The sequence below is a fragment of the Peromyscus californicus genome, unplaced genomic scaffold (genome assembly GCF_007827085.1).
Source record: "Peromyscus californicus insignis strain IS unplaced genomic scaffold, ASM782708v3 Scaffold_7__1_contigs__length_154581171, whole genome shotgun sequence".
NCBI lineage: Eukaryota > Metazoa > Chordata > Mammalia > Rodentia > Cricetidae > Peromyscus > Peromyscus californicus.
The window spans coordinates 67,474,677-67,490,963 of NW_026294595.1; the positions used below are offsets into that span (position 1 = coordinate 67,474,677).

Below are 16,287 nucleotides of genomic sequence, written 5' to 3' on the forward strand. Positions count from 1 at the left end.
ACATACATGCATTCATGGCCAACTTGTGGAAGTCATTTCTCTCCTCCCACTACGTGGGTCCTCAGATCTAACTCAAATTATTAGGCTTATGGGTAAGTGTCTTTAACTGCTGAGCCATGTTAATGACCGTTATGTTTTTGTTTTTGTTTTTTTAAGGCAGTATCTGACTCTGTGGCCCAAGCTCCTGCCTCAGCCTCTAGAGTAGTGGGATTATGTGTCATTACATTCAGCTTTGTTTTCTGGTTTTATGTTATATTCATTCATTCATTTGTTTTAGAGACAAGGTCTCATTACATATCCCTAACTGTCTGGGGATTCAATATATAGACCAGACTGGCCTTAAGTTCCTGGAAATCCACCTGCTCTGCCTCACAAGTGCTAGGTTTCCATGCATTCTCTGGGCATACCACTATCCAGGAACCTCCACGTGTCGTTTTCCAGAAATTTACATACTTTTACAAGCCAAATTTTGTATGTGTCCATGTCTTGTGTTTGAAGTATTCTTTGATGACACCTTTGGCCAGAGACTCTCTGCCTTAGTCCTTAACCACTACACAGCTGCAACAGACTACTTTACCAGGGTCCTTCCAGATCAATTCTGTAGAGGCCTACCTAGTCTCCTAGTTTCTCATTGTCATCAACCTTTTTTTTTAAAAGATATTATGTATACAGTGTTCTGACTACATGAGTCCCTGCAGTCCAGAAGAGGGCACCAGGTCTCATTACAGATGGTTGTGAGCCACCATGTGGTTGCTGGGAATTGAACTCAGGACCTCTGGAAGAGCAGCTAATGCTCTTAACCACTGAGCCATCTCTCCAGCCCCCTTGTCATCAACCTTTATTAGGCTGAGTTGGTGCACAAGGCCCTCCACCAACTTGACATAGGTTCATCACAGTTGGATGCAAACACATGGAGAGGCTTGTCTAAGGTTTTGGCAGGTTCTCAAATTCTAGGTGTTAGGCCCTAATGGATAGAGAAGTCTTCAGCATTTCTTGTAAAGCAATGTGGTCGTTTTAATGAGAATGGCCCCCATAGGTTCATGTTTGAATACTTGGCCCCAAGTTGGTAGAACTGTTTGGAAGGAATAGGAGGTGTGGCCTTCTTAGAGGTATATATGAGGCTTCAAAAGCCTAAGCCACTCCCAGTTGGCTCTTGGCCTCATGCTTGTGGATCATGATATGAGCTCTCAGCTACTGCTCCAGCACCATGCCTGTCTGTCTACTGCCATGCTCCCCTCCATGATAGTCATGGACTCTCATGATCTGAAACTATAAGCCTCAAATTAAGCACTTTGTTTGTAACTTACCTTGCTCATGGCAATTAATCACAGCAACAGAAAAGTATCTAAGACAAACAGTATTAATAACTGCTCCATCAACAATTACCTTCCTTGACCATGAAGGTAGGTTAAGGGTGGAACTAAATCTTGAAGACACCTGAGATCCTCCGTGCAACGTATAGGCAGCAGGGAAACGCAGAGACTTTCAATTTGAAACTAGACTGCACTGCATAGGCATGACTGAAAGCTGTGCAACCACATGAATATGCAAGTGGATAAAAAGGGCATGAGCTAATGCTGGCAGATTGGGTGAGGAGGGGTTTTTTTTTTTTTTTTTTTTTTTTTTGGTTTTTCGAGACAGGGTTTCTCTGTGTAGCATTGCGCCTTTCCTGGTACTCGCTTTGGAGACCAGGCTGGCCTTGAACTCACAGAGATCCACCTGGCTCTGCCTCCCGAGTGCTGGGATTAAAGGCGTGCGCCACCACCGCCCGGCTAAGGAGGGTTTTTGTTGTTTTGCAATTAGAGTATTGTGAAGTCCTACCAGACAAGATAAGCCAGTTGAATTTCTTTATGGGCAGTGTCTCAAAGCAGCAGAAGACTAGAGAAAACTTTGCATGTGGAAGCCAGAGGACAATGTTAACACAGTCCAGCTCTTCTTTTTGAGACAGTGTTTCTCACTGGCCTTGAACTCACAATGTAGACTAGGCTGGGTGGCCATTAAGCCCCAGGGATCCACATGTCTCTGTTTTAGCAGTTCTGAGATTACAAGGAGACCCCCCTATACCCAGCAAAATTTGTGTAGGTTCTGAGGATGGGACCTCAAGCACTTTAACAACTAAGCAATCTCCCCAAACCAAGAAAAATGGTCATTTTAGTAGTCTCTATGGGGGAGAAAATGGAGCTATGAATAAAAGACAGAAAAAGGTCAAAGACAAAAAACATTTTGCTTCCTCAGGCCTGCTTCTGAAGCCTCATGCCTAACATTATTCTAGTAATTCAGGGAATAATAAGGCTTATAAAAGCAATCATCCACAGGGCTAGAGACACAGTTCAACAGTTAAGAGCACTTGCTGGACATGAATTTGGATCCCAGCACCCATGTCAGTTCGCAGATGCCTGTGTCTCTGGCTCCAAATGATAAGAAGTCCTCTTCTGGCCTCCATGGGTACCCCCACCAGACACAAACACACTCATATAAATTAAAGACAAAACGTTCCAAAATCCACATAAATGCTGGATGGGTTTAACAACATCTGTAATCCCAGAACAAGATGGCTAGCTAGACTAGATAAATCAAGGGTCTCTGGGTTCCAGTAAGAGACCCTGACTCAATATATAAGGTAAAAAGCAACTGAATACACCTGATATCAAACTCTGTCCTCCTCATGTACCTTTACATACACATGTATGTACACATATGTGCTCCCACAAATGCACAAAAACATGCAAAAAAAAAAAAGAAAAAGAAAAAAGGGAAATGCACTCAAATAAACAAAGAAGTAGTTAAAAGTCAAACATGATAGCTTGTACCTATGAATTTATGTACTCGGGAGGGAGAGGTGGGAGGATTGTTTGGGGCCTTGCCTGGGCACTCAGTGAGACTATCTCAAAAGTCAAAGTAAAATGCGGGCTGGCATATAGTTAGTAGTAGAGGGCCTACCAGCATGTGTGAGGCCCTAGGTTTCCTTCCTACAACCAAACAACAACAACAACAACAACACAAAACCAAAGAAGTGAAACCATTCTTGTTTGCAGAGAACAAGTTTACAATTTAAAACAATGACAAAAAACAACCAGGCATGGTGGCCCATACCTTTAATCCCAGCACTCTGAAGACAGAGGCAGGAGAATCTCTGGGAGTTCAAGGTTTAGCCTGGACCACATAGGGAATTCCAGGACAAGGCTATGTAGAGAGAGAGACTGTCTCAGAAAAAAAAAAACCAAAAAACAATAAATACCCCAAAGCAGTGGTTTTCAACTCATGAGCTGACCTTTTGGAGGTTGAACAACTCTTTCATAGGGGTTGCATATTAGATATCTGAGTATTAGATATTTAAATTACAATTCATGACAGTAGCAAAATTACAGTTATAAAGTAACAACGAAAATAATGTTATGGCTGGGGTCACAACATGAGGAACTGTATTAAAGGGCGCAGCTTCAAGGAGGTTGAGAACCACTGCACTAAAGACTCTTAACAAAGAAATCATTAGACCTAAATAAAAATTTAATCCAGTAAAATTTCAGGATGATAAATCTAAATACAAAATCAGTAGCCTTTTATAGCCAACAGCAAACTATGTAAATAGGAAAAATAAGAAAACATCCTTCTTATACAACTACAAAGACTATTTATGAATTAATTTAATCAAAGTAGTGAAGATTTTAGCACTGAAAACTATAAAACAACCAAAAATGGAATTGAAGACACAAGTAAACAGATATCCCGTGTTCATGGAGTAGAATTAATAATCTTAAAAATGTCTTACTCAAACTGATCTGCAACGTCAGTCCAATTCCTATGAAAATACCAATGACATTCATCACAGAAATAGAAAGAAAAACCCTAAAATGTGTATATAATCCGAAAAACTCCCTGAAGAGCCACAGAAATCTTGAACAAAAAGAATAACAACAGAGATAATCACACCACCTGACTTCAAAATCTACAAAGAGAGTGGCCAGACAGCAGGGTCCTGGATAAATAAAGGAAAAGCTCCGAGATAGACCCACACATTATCTGTCAAATGATTTTGAAAAAGGTGCAAAAAGTTCAGAAAAGGAAGACAGTCTCTTCAATGAAGTGTTGGGAAAATTGGATGTTCAGATATAGAACTAAACCAGAGGCTTATGTCTCACTATATTAAAAAAAAAATCAATTCAAAATGGGCTGGAGACTTAATATTTAAGACCCGAAACTATGAAAGTCCTAGAAGAAACAGACAGAAGAACTCCATGACATTGGTCTGGGCAATGATATTTATGGAAATGACTTCAAAAACACGGGGCTCGGAATGAAGCTACAAATCTTTTGTGTGTGTGGCTGTCTGCTTTCTTGAGCCCTTTTCTGTCTATAAACACTCTTTTGCTCAGCTCATCAGAACATTTATTTCCTAGCTGTCCAATTGTGGGATCTAAAATAAACCCAATCTGGAACTGTAAACAACTGTAATGCTGTCCTTTAGCAGGGTTCACCACCCAAGGTTCTGAAGCAATACAGAAATGGATGGAGATAAAAAGGTGCTGGAGGATTATACTGCCCCTATTCTTTACACCAAGGAGAGTTATTCTAGTCTTGCCACCAGAACTATATACACTGTGGGTTTTAAACTTTCTGCACAGTGGGCAGCACTGAAAGAAGTGGGCAACTACAATTATTGAGGCCCAAAGGTGCTGCTGCTCCGCCGTGGGGAGAAAGCTACCTCTAGGGCGGCAGTGTCTGCCGCTGTCACACCTGCTCCCTTACACTCAATTTGCCTTTGCAAGATAAACAGGCAGTAGCTTTACTTTTTGGTTTGCTCTTTTGAACACCCTAAGAATAAAAAGGGAAACTTGGTATGAATACTACAAGGAGACCCATGGGGCTGGGGATTTGGCTGAGAGGGCAAGTGTGAGGACTTGAGTTCAAATTTCAAGAACTCGTGTAAATCTGGAGGTGGTAGTCTCTCTGTGTAATCCCAGTGCGCCTACAGGAAGACAGGCAGAGACAGGGGAATCCCTGGAAATCAAAGGTCTACCCAGCCTGAAAAATGCAGCACTGAACAAGAGACCAGTCTCCAACAAGGTGGAAGTTGAAGACTGACACACAAGGTTGTCTTCTCATCTTCTCACTTGTGCCAGTCACACCCACCCACCCACACCCACCCACACACATCCACAGAATAAAGACAAATAAGAAGATCCACAGCTGAACTTGTTTTCCTATCCTTTACTACCATACACTCATTAAATGTTGCTGTGTTGCTGGGCGCATGCATTTAATCCCAGCACTCGGGAGGCAGAGCCAGGCGGATCTCTGAGTTCGAGGCCAGCCTGGTCTACAGAGCGAGATCCAGGACAGGCACCAAAACTATACGGAGAAACCCTGTCTCGAAAGAAAGAATAAATAAATAAATAGATAAATAAATAGATAGATAGATAGATAAATAAATAAATAAATAAATAACTGCTGTGGAGACTACTTGTTGGGCTTTTTTTCCACAGCTATCACAGTAATGCAGTCGGTACTTCTTCTTGTCTAGGAGGAAATCACTTGGATAGTTACTTTACCTTCTGCAAGCTTAGGCTGTGATTATAGTAAAGCATTGTCATCAGACTGTTTATGAGCCAGAAGTCTTGACGAACTCTTCAGAGTGACTTTCAGTTAACCCCATGTAATGTCAGCAGAGAAAATGGGCAGAGTGATTCTGAAAAGGTAACGGCTCTTACTGGCACCTTTAAGACAGAGCTCAGTCACTGACATGGCAAGGAGTGATCCTGTGTCAAGTCCAGAATTGGACGCACATGCTAGGAAACCAGTTCTATTAGTTCAGTCAAGGTTTTGAGGAACAACTGTTCGGTTATAAGGAACAATTCATACAACAATTCCAACTTGCTGAGAAACAAGAGAGCTAAGCAAACAGAAGTGCAAGTAATAAATATGTTACCTTTTCTAAAATGAGGGCACCTTGGGAAACGACATCAATAACAGATGGCTAATTGCAATCACCCCATTATAAATGTCTCATGCTCCTTCCTAGAGCAGGGACCCTTCTTTTGATAGGAGAGGCTCCTTGTTGGGCAGGGACTTTGCCATGCTGGCTATGTGTAGCCTCCCTGGCCTTGCTCCTCTCCAACCCCTCTATGCACAACCTTTGCAACTCTCAGTCCCCTAAGATGGAGCAAATGGACAGTAGTCCCCTACTTTCTTTTCAAAATTATTGGTCCTTGAATAAATCTCATTCCTTTCTACCAATACCTGTTACTTACCCTAGTCTACAGCTATACAACCCTAATTTGACATTTAATTCTGGAAATACTAACCAGAGAGGCAAACGGGTTGGACTTCTGCTACGAAAAATCTAATCATAGCACTGGAAAGCTGAGGCAGGAGGATCTCGGGTTCCAGGACAAATAAGCCACTACAGCAACAAAAACAGATACCAGTCCAGAGTTTTCTTGCTTACAATATACAGTATGAACTTTCATTTCTTTAGACTATGAAGACCAGCTACTGCCCATGTTTTAAATTTTTTTTTTTTTTTTTTTTTTTTTTGGTTTTTCGAGACAGGGTTTCTCTGTGTAGCTTTGCGCCTCTCCTGGAACTCACTTGGTAGCCCAGGCTGGCCTCGAACTCACAGAGATCCGCCTGGCTCTGCCTCCCGAGTGCTGGGATTAAAGGCGTGCGCCACCACCGCCCGGCATGTTTTAAATTTTTTAAGCTGGAAGGTGGTGTTGCATGCCTTCACTCAGGAGGCAGAGGTAGGCAGATCTCTGTGAGTTCGAGGCCAGCCCCGTCTACAGAGCAAGTTCCAGGACAGGCTCCAAAGCTACACAGAAAAACCCTGTCTCGAAAAACCAAAACAGAGCCGGGCAGTGGTGGTGCACACCTTTAATCCCAGCACTCGGGAGACAGAGCCAGGCGGATCTTTGTGAGTTCGAGGCCAGTTTGGTCTACAGAGCGAGATCCAGGAAAGGCACCAAAACTACACAGAGAAACCCCATCTCGAAAAACAAAAAAAAAAAAATGTTTAATTATTTTATTTTTACACATACATGTATTTTGCATCCATGTGTATCTGGATACTACATGTGTGCAGGGCCCACAGAAATCAGAAGAGGGCATCAGATCCCCTGGACCTGGCGATACAGATGGTTGTGAACCACCATATGGGTGCTAGAAATAGAATCGATGTCCTCTGGAAAAGCAGCTTATGCTCTTTAACTGCTGAGCCACCTCTCCAGTCCCATTGCCCATGTTTTAAATCCACTATGACCAATACATTTTGATTTCCAAAATGACTACCTACATTAAAGATGGAGAGTTCAAGTGAGATGAATTTTAAGACAATATAGTTGTTGCAGGAGAACTAGGCCAAAGCCACAGGGTTTTGGGTTACTACTTGGCTTAAATTAAGGCCATTCAATCCCAGAGCAGTCTTATCTCTCACTTGTGCTGAAACTTCCGCAACTACTTCTCAAGTTTTGACCCTGTCTTGGTAATATGCTTACAGAACATGTGAGTTTATCTGAACTATTTCCACCTTTGTGTAATTTTTTGCCCTAAGAACATAACCCATTACTATGATTAATTTCAGATATTCACAAAAATGTTTGTTCTTATTCACATATATTTGATTAAATTTATCCAGTGCCACTGTTTCTAAAATGACTTAATTAGGTAAACTATAACTATGTGAATATCTCAATCATAACAGGCACAGCAGCACACACCTTTAATCCCAGCGCTCAGGAGACAAAGGCAGGCAAATCTCTGAGTTTCAGATCAGCCTGGCTAAAAGAGTGAGTTCCAGATAAGCCAAGGATACACAGAGAAACCCTGTCTCAAAAAAACAGCAAACAACAAAAACCCGTACAAGAGAACAAAGCTACTCTGGGGCGCAGTCGCAATGAAGCTCCCATCACTGCCATCTTGCTATCACTGAACATGCTTCAACCTTTCCCCGTGACTTGCTACTTGGAGCTTTTTTTCTGAGAAGTACTCTCATTTAATTAAGACCTTTCTTTGATACTTAGACAAATAACAAGTAATAAAAAACCAATGTACCAGTCGTTAAGTAGAAAATTTCAATTTTGCAACCTTCTTCTCATATTTTCACTAACAGAAATTCATGGCAAGTAACATTTTTAGATGCCCCAGGTACAGAGGACATGCATAGACTTGGAGCATACTAAATACTTTAAAATGTATATTTGGTGCCAGGCAGTGGTAGCGCACGCCTTTAATCCCAGCACTCGGGAGGCAGAGCCAGGCGGATCTCTGTGAGTTCGAGGCCAGCCTGGGCTACCAAGTGAGTTCCAGGAAAAAGGCACAAAGCTACACAGAGAAACCCTGTCTCGAAAAACCAAAAGAAAAAAAAAAAGTATATTTGAAAATCAATTCTACCACTGCAATAATGATTATACAGAAGTACTAAGATCTAAGTGCTAGCCAGGAGATTCTGGAACAGGATTTAAGTGCACAAGGCAATAATAAACTAAAGAGAAAAAGGTCATATGACTGGAAAAACAGGCAGGTTCTCTTACTTACCTTAATACTAAAATTTCTTTCTGTTGGTTCAGTGCTATGGATCAAAAGCAGGACCTTGTGCAGACCAGGCAAGCATTCTAGCACTGAGCTCTCCCCCAGCCCTTTGAAATGTTAATTTTAACAGAAAAAAGAAATCAGAAGAGTTTACTTAAATAGGTAGATAAATTTTAAAAAACTCTAAACCGTGTACGATAGCAGATACCTGTAATCCCAGCACTAAGAAGGCCAATGCCAGAGGCTTGTCAGTTCAAAGCCAGACTGAGTTACAAATCCAGACCTGTCTCAAAACAATCAGAAAGCCCAGCTGGGGATACAGCTCATTTGGTAGAGTGCTTGTCTAGCGTGCATGAGGCCTTGAGTTCATCTCCTAGAAATAAAAGTGGAACAGAAATTCCAGAAATTATTGATAAGTTTTGTTTGGGGGCTTTAGTATTCAGTTTGTTTTGTTTTTTGTTATTGTTTTGTTTTTTTCTGGTTTATGTTTTAGTACTGGACACTGAACCCCAGGGCCTATCTCTGAACTCTATTACCAGCCATCAATTTATAAATATTAAATTATCCACAAAATATCATGAACAACTTGGCTAAGAGTAAAGTTTTCAATGTTTATTTCTCTTCCTCCCTGAAACACCCTTAAAATGACAGAGGAGGCACTGTAGAACACAACAGTGCTCCCAGGACTCAGGAAGTAGAGGCAGGAGGACGTCTAGATTAATGTTAGTCTGGGCTACATGGGAAGATCCTGCCTAGTAAATACACAGATAAATAGATAAAAAGCAGTAAGAAAGAGAGGGTCTGAGGAAGCGGCTCCGTCCGTCCGTCTGCCCGTCGGTCCGCCAGTAGTGGGGATTGTCAGACAAGCAAGAGAACCTTGTGATACCAGCGCTGGGGAGATTAAGGCAGGAGAAAGCCAGGAGATCACAGACAGCCTAGCCAGTCTGCAAACTCCAGGTTCAGTGAGACACTGTCTTAAACATGAGGTGGAGAGCGAGAGGAAGACACCAGATATTGGCCTCTGGCTTCCAGGGCGGAATATCGCTAAAAAAGTATGTACGAGTTTTTATGTTAATGTTTTCAATTTTCTTAGGTCTGTGCCTAGAAGTAAAACTCCAGGATCATAAGGTAATTCAACATCTAACTTTCTACGGACTACAGAATCATTTCCTAAGGCAGCTTTGCCACTTCACATTCTGAGTGGTGAGGTTAAACTGGAAGGTCAAGACATGACGTGGGGGCACAGATAGCCTAGCTGCTATGAGCAGTTTTTGTTCTTGCAGAGGACCTGGGTTTGAGTCCCAACATCCACAAGGTGGTTCAGAATGCTCTTCAGTTTCAGGGGATCCTGTGCTGTCTTCTGGCCTCCATGGACACTGCACAGTGTCCATATATACATGAAGTCAGAACAGTCATACACATAAAAATATCAAAAACAGAATAAAATGAAAACAAAGGAACAAAGACATTATATATGATCTTTCTTTTTTTCTAATCTCCCCTTTCAGTTCCTCTGTTCCTCCATTTTTTTAATTCCCTACATACAATTCAGCTATTATACCTCTGCCATATTAATTTATAAAAATGAATATTTTTCTTTCAGAACACTATTACATAATTATTTATATGATTTTAAATTTTCTTTTTTTTTTTTAACTTTTTAATGTGCACTGGTGTTTTGCCATGGGTGTCGGGTCCCCTGGAACTAGAATTACAGTTGTGAGCTGTCATGTGGGTGCTGGGAATTGAACCCTGGTCCTTTGGAAGAGCAGAAAATGCTCTTAATCGCTGAGCCATCTCTCCAGCCCAAATTTTATATATATATGTATCCCCCAGACAGGTTTCTCTGTGTAGCCTTGACTGTCCTGAAACTTACTCTGTAAACCAGGCTGGCCTTGAACTCACAGAGATCTGTCTGCCTCTGCCTCTTGAGTGCTGGGATCAAAGGCGTGTACCACCACCATCCAGCAATTTTCAATATATTTTTATAGATTTATCTTAGTTTCTTAAAAATTTATTTACCTAAAAAAAAAAAAAAATTATTGGGCTGGGCTGTGGTGGCGCTCGCCTTTAATCCCAGCATTCCGAAGGCACAGGCAGGCGGATCTCTGTGAGTTCGAGGCCAGCCTGGGCTACAGCAGGGACAGGCTCCAAAGCTACAAAGAAACCTTGTCTGACAAACCACAAAAAAAAAAAGAAAGAAAGAAAGAAAGATTTATTTCTTTATTTATTTATTAAGTACACAGTGTTCTGTCTGCATGTATGCCTGCACACCAGAAGAGGGCACCAGATATCATTATAGATGGTTGTGAGCTGCCATGTGGGTGCTGGGACTTGAACTCAGGACACACGACCCCCCCCCCCCACACACACACACACACAAGGGCAGCCTGTGCTCTTAACCTGAACCATCTCCTCATCCCCAATTTATTTACTTTTTTATATGCATTGGTGTTTTGCCTGTAGCTACATCTGTGAGAAGTGTGTCAAATCTGGAGTTACAGTGTTGAGTTGTATGTGGGTTCTGAGATTTGAACCTAGGTCCTCTGAAGAGAAGTCAGTGCCCTTAACAGTTGAGCCATCTCTCCAGTCCCAATATTGATCTTACTTTTATTTTTTTATTTTATTTTTTTTTAAAGATTTATTTATTTATTATATATACAGTGAGTGTTTGGCCTGAAGGCCAGAAGAGGGCACCAGATCTTATTGTAGATGGTTGTGAGCCACCATGTGGTTGTTGGGAATTGAACTCAGGACCTCTGGAAGAACAGCCAATGCTCTTAACCTCTGAGCCATCTCTCCAGCCCTTGATCTTACTTTTAATTATATGTATATATCTGTGTGGGTGTATGTACATGAGAGTATTGGTCCCTAAGGAGCCCGGGCATCAGCGATCCCCCTGGCTGAGATAGAGTTAAAGTGGCTGTGAGCCACCTGACAAGAGTGATAGAAGCCAGTCTCAGGCCCTCTGCAAGAGCAGAATATGCTCTTAAGTGCTGAGCCATCTCTCCAAGCCCACATGTTTCAATTACAAAGAGGGTGTGCCGTGTAAGCCTTGTAATCCTTGTGGGATATGGAGGAATACAGAACAGGAGAACCAGTGAGCTTGAGCCCCACGTTCGGTGAGTCTGTCCCAAGGGAAGAAGGCCACATCCTATTCTGGCTTTTGGACATAGGCTCTAGCACACGCATATTACCCTCGATACACCCGCATCCCCGCACCATGTATCATTTTGTACCAGGCATGGTTATTCACACCTGTAATCCTAATAAGACACTATTGTAAAAACAAAAACAAATCTGGTGTGCTGAACTGCTCTTGATCACAGCATGTAGGAGGTAGAGCCAGGAGGAAAGTCATCCTTGGCTAAACATAATAAATTTAAGACTAGCCCGGGCTACAGTGAGATCCTGTCTCATCTCGCTGCTACCTACCCACCCATCAAAAAAAAAAAAAAATCCTTGGTAGAGCACATGCCTAGAATATGGCAAGGCCTTGAGTTCTATCCCCAGAGCACAAAAATAAAATCCAAGAGTATTTGCCTAGCAAACATGTTAAAGTTGTTTTTATTATGTTCATCCTCGCTACCACACAAAAAGGTAAAACTTACCATCTTACTCATTTTTTAGTAACAGTTCAATGGTATTAAATACACCTACAATATATTACCAGCAGTACCATCCACTCCAAAATCTGTTTTCATCTTATAAATCTGACACAGTGTAGACATTAAGTCATAACTTTCCATTCCAAAGCTGTTCCAGCTCCTGGCAATTACCAAGGGCCATGACTCTGGGTATTCTAAATATCACAGAATCATACAGTACTTTAAAGTAGAACGAGACAGCATTTCTCTGCTATGACTGGCTTATTGCACTTAGCATAATGTCCTAAAGGTTTGTCGACATGAAAGCATATGCTCTAGTTTCTTTTTTTTCTTTTTTCTTTTTTGCCATGACAAATATCATGACCAAAAGCCATTAGGAGTGGGCATGGTGGCAAACAACTTCAGATCCCAGCAGGCAGATCTTCATGAGTTAGAAGCCAGCCTGGTCTACAGAGAGAGTTTCAGGATAGCCAGAGCTACAGGTAAAAGACACTGTCTCCAAAAAAAAAAAACAAAAAACCCATGGATGGGAGATAGTTTATGTTATACTTCCAGTCCAACACTGAAGGAAGTCAGAGCAGGAATTTAAAGTGGAACCTGAAGTTCTGATTGCTTGCCACCCTGTGCATTAATTGCCTCTGACCAGGGAGTTCACTGGCAAAAGTACAGCAGGAACCATGGAGGATGCTGCTTGCTAGCTAACTAATACACAATCTCATGCTTAGGTAGCTTTCTTATACAGCCCAGAAACACCTGACAAGAGATAGTACCGTCCACAGACCTATGCCATTTAGTAAGCAAAACAATCTCCCACAGACCAACCTGACAGATAAAGACAATCACAATCACTCAACCGAGACTCCCTTTCCAGGTGACTCTAGGCCACAGCAAGTTGACAACTAATGCTAACTAGGTCTGCATATTTCACAATTTTCTTCTTTTGAAGATTACATAAGAGCTGGAGAGATGGCTCAGTGGTTAAGAGCACTGGCTGCTTTTCCAGAGGTAATGAGTTCAATTCCCAGCAACTACATAGTAGCTCACGACCATCTATAATAGAATTGGATGCCCTCTTCTGGCATGCAGAGCACTATACATAAAATATAGATAAATAAAATTTTTAAAAGATTACATAATACAGCCGGGCGGTGGTGGCGCACACCTTTAATCCCAGCACTCGGGAAGCAGAGGCAGGCGGATCTCTGTGAGTTCGAGGCCAGCCTGGTCTACAAAGCGAGTTCCAGGAAAGGCGCAAAGCTACATAGAGAAACCCTGTCTCGAAAAAAAAAAAAAAAAAAAAAGATTACATAACACAACATAATGAATATTTTTCTTACCCATTTAAACCCTGATACACATGCTTGAGTTGCTTCTGTGTTTTAACCCTATTAAACAATGCTACTATGAACAAGGTATCAACTCTCCTAAGTATACACTTAGGGGTGAGGTTGCTAGACCATATAATTCTAAATTTCAGTTTTTAAAAATTTTCCAGACAGGGTTTCTCTGTGTAGCCCTGGCTGTTCTGGAACTCGATCTGTACACCCAGCTGGCCTCAAACTCACAGATCAAACTCATGTGCTACCACTGCCTGGTTCTAAATTCCATTTAAGGACTATATGATTGTACATTCCCACTAACTCTTCAAAGGAGTCCTCACCAATTCTTTTCATTATCTGCCTTTTTTTCTTGTTTGTTTTTTGTTGTTTAGCCCTTTTGTTTTGATTTATTCCCAAGGTAGCCTGACTAAGTGGAAACAGTTGAAGATGACCTTCAACTCCAGATCTTTTTGTTTGTTTTTTGAGACAGGGTTTCTCTGTGTTGTTTTCTTTTCTTTTCTTTTCTTTTTTTTTTTTTGATTTTTGAGACAGGTTTGTTTCTCTGTGTAGCTTTGCGCCTTTCCTGGAACTCACTTGGTAGCCCAGGCTGGCCTCGAACTCACAGAGATCCGCCTGGCTCTGCCTCCCGCGTGCTGGGACTAAGGTGTGCGCCACCACCGCCTGGCTCAATGTTGTCCAGAGATCTTATCAAGATCTTATTTTACCAAGGGATGGGGTTACAGGCAGACAGGCGCCAACCAGATTAGTTTGTTTTCTTTGATATTTATTTCTATTTTAAGTGTACAAGTGCTTTGCCTATGCACTGTGTGCATGCAGAGCCGATGAAGGGGGTTACAGTGAGCTGCCTTGGGTAATGAAATCTGGGTTTCCTGAGCAGTCAGTGCTTTTAACCACTGAACTATCTCCAGGCACCATACATTTTTCTCTAGCCAGATTTCCTTTTTGAGGAATTGTCTCACTATATTGTTCAAGCCAACCTAAAACTCAGTTATCATTCCTCCAAGTGCTGGATTACTGGTGGGTTTGGTTTTTTTTGTTTGTTTTAACATTTAAGGTTTTTTTTTAGCTGATTTTATCTTTATTTATTTATTTTGAATGCTGATTGAAGGAGGGAGGAGGTCTTAAATACAGGCTTACAGCACAATGGGAGAACCCCGGAGGCAGAAGTTCCTAATGTTTTACAATCTTGCATCTAAGCCGTTTATGCCCAATATGCAGGATACACAGATAAGGAACTTCCCTTAGGCATTCAGGAGGGTGGAACCCGGCAGGGAATTAGCACAGGCAGGACATCAAGCTCAAGGTCAGCAAGCAAGGCAACAGCTACTACAGGATCTGTCACTGAGCTTGAAAAACCTTAGAAATTTTGAGTGAAATGTCTTGTTTTTCAAATAAAGCTATTTACACTAACAAGGCACCTTAGGATGGGCCTAAGAAACCTCAGGTTAGGGCTGGTCACCAGAGAGTCCAAGTACTTATCACTGCAAAGTTCAGCCCCACCCTTGTAAAAGAGATGTTGGTCAGAGAGGAAGTTCCATAACAAGCTTAAAAACATTTTCAATGACATTTATTTGTTCTTCTCTTCCGGGTGAGGCACCTGTGAGGCATATGTGTGTAAGTCAGAGGATAACTTGTGGGAGTCAGTTCTTTTCTCCCACCATATGGGTCCCCAGGACCACCCTTGGCAGCAAGTACCAGCCATCCTTAAAAACTCTTAAATCAGATTTGACGGCTGGCTTTCCAATTTATTCAGTACCAATGGAAGTGCTACTGTAATAAGGTCAAAATGGCTGAGTAATAACATTTGCTGTACAGCAAGTCTGCAGACCTTAGATTAGAATTCAACACCCAGAACTCACAAAGGTAGGACAGGACTGACTCCACCTACTCACTATGACATGAATATACCTCCAACAATTAATTGTTTAAAAAAGAAAGACAAGAAGGCAACAATGGAAAAAAGTGAAAACATGTGATATTATAATCAGAACTTCGGGCTGAGAAATGGCTCAATGGGTTAAAATTTTTACTGTGCAAGTATGAGGACCCGACTTCACATTCCTAGTACTCATGTAAAAGCCAGGCAACCCAGAAAGCTTCTCTGACCCATCACTGGGGGTGTAGACACAGGTAGAATGTTGCGAAGCTTGCTGGCCAGCCAGTCTAGCCAGAGCAGCAAGCTCCAGGTTTGATGAGAGACTTTGTCTCAAAATATAATATGGTAGCTGTGCGGCGGTGGTGGCGCTCACCTTTAATCCCAGCACTTGGGAGGCAGAGCCAGGCAGATCTCTGTGAGTTCAAGGCCAGTCTGGTCTATACAGTGAGATCCAGGACAGGCACCAAAACTACACAAAGAAACCCTGTCTCAAAAAACCAATATATGGGCTGGAGTGATGGCTCAGTGGTTAAGAGCACCAACTGCTCTTCCAGAGGACCTGAGTTCAATTCCCAGCACCCACATGGCAGCTAACAACTGTCTGTAACTCTAAGATCTGACACCCTCACACAGACATACATGCATACACCAGTGCACATAAAAGTTAAAATAAGGCCGGGCGTGGTGGCGCACGACTTTAATCCCAGCACTCGGGAGGCAGAGCCAGGTGGATCTCTGTGGGTTCGAGGTCAGCCTGGTCTCCAAAGCGAGTTCCAGGAAAGGCGCAAAGCTACAGAGAAACCCTGTCTCGAAAAAACAAACAAAAAAAAACCAAAACAAAACAAAACAAAAGTTAAAATAAGAATAAAAAATATGTATTATTTATATATATCTTTATAAAATATGGTAATATTAGACACCTGATTTTAACTTGAGGTGA

General features: G+C 41.8%; 1 protein-coding gene across 12 annotated transcripts in view; it reads right to left on the reverse strand.

Moving 5' to 3' along the window:
- The window catches only part of Atg13 (autophagy related 13), a 46,534-nt gene that overhangs the window by 27,345 nt on the left and 2,902 nt on the right, over nt 1-16,287 (reverse strand). Inside the window, exons 1-2 of one of the 12 annotated variants that reach the window (XM_052726164.1) lie at nt 8,732-8,896; nt 8,530-8,630 (exon numbers count right to left, since the gene is read on the reverse strand). The exons of the other annotated variants lie outside the window; for them this stretch is intronic. The gene's annotated coding sequence lies outside the window, so the exon portion shown is untranslated. Of the gene's footprint in view, nt 1-8,529; nt 8,631-8,731; nt 8,897-16,287 lie in introns of those variants that run through there. 12 annotated transcript variants of the gene reach the window in all.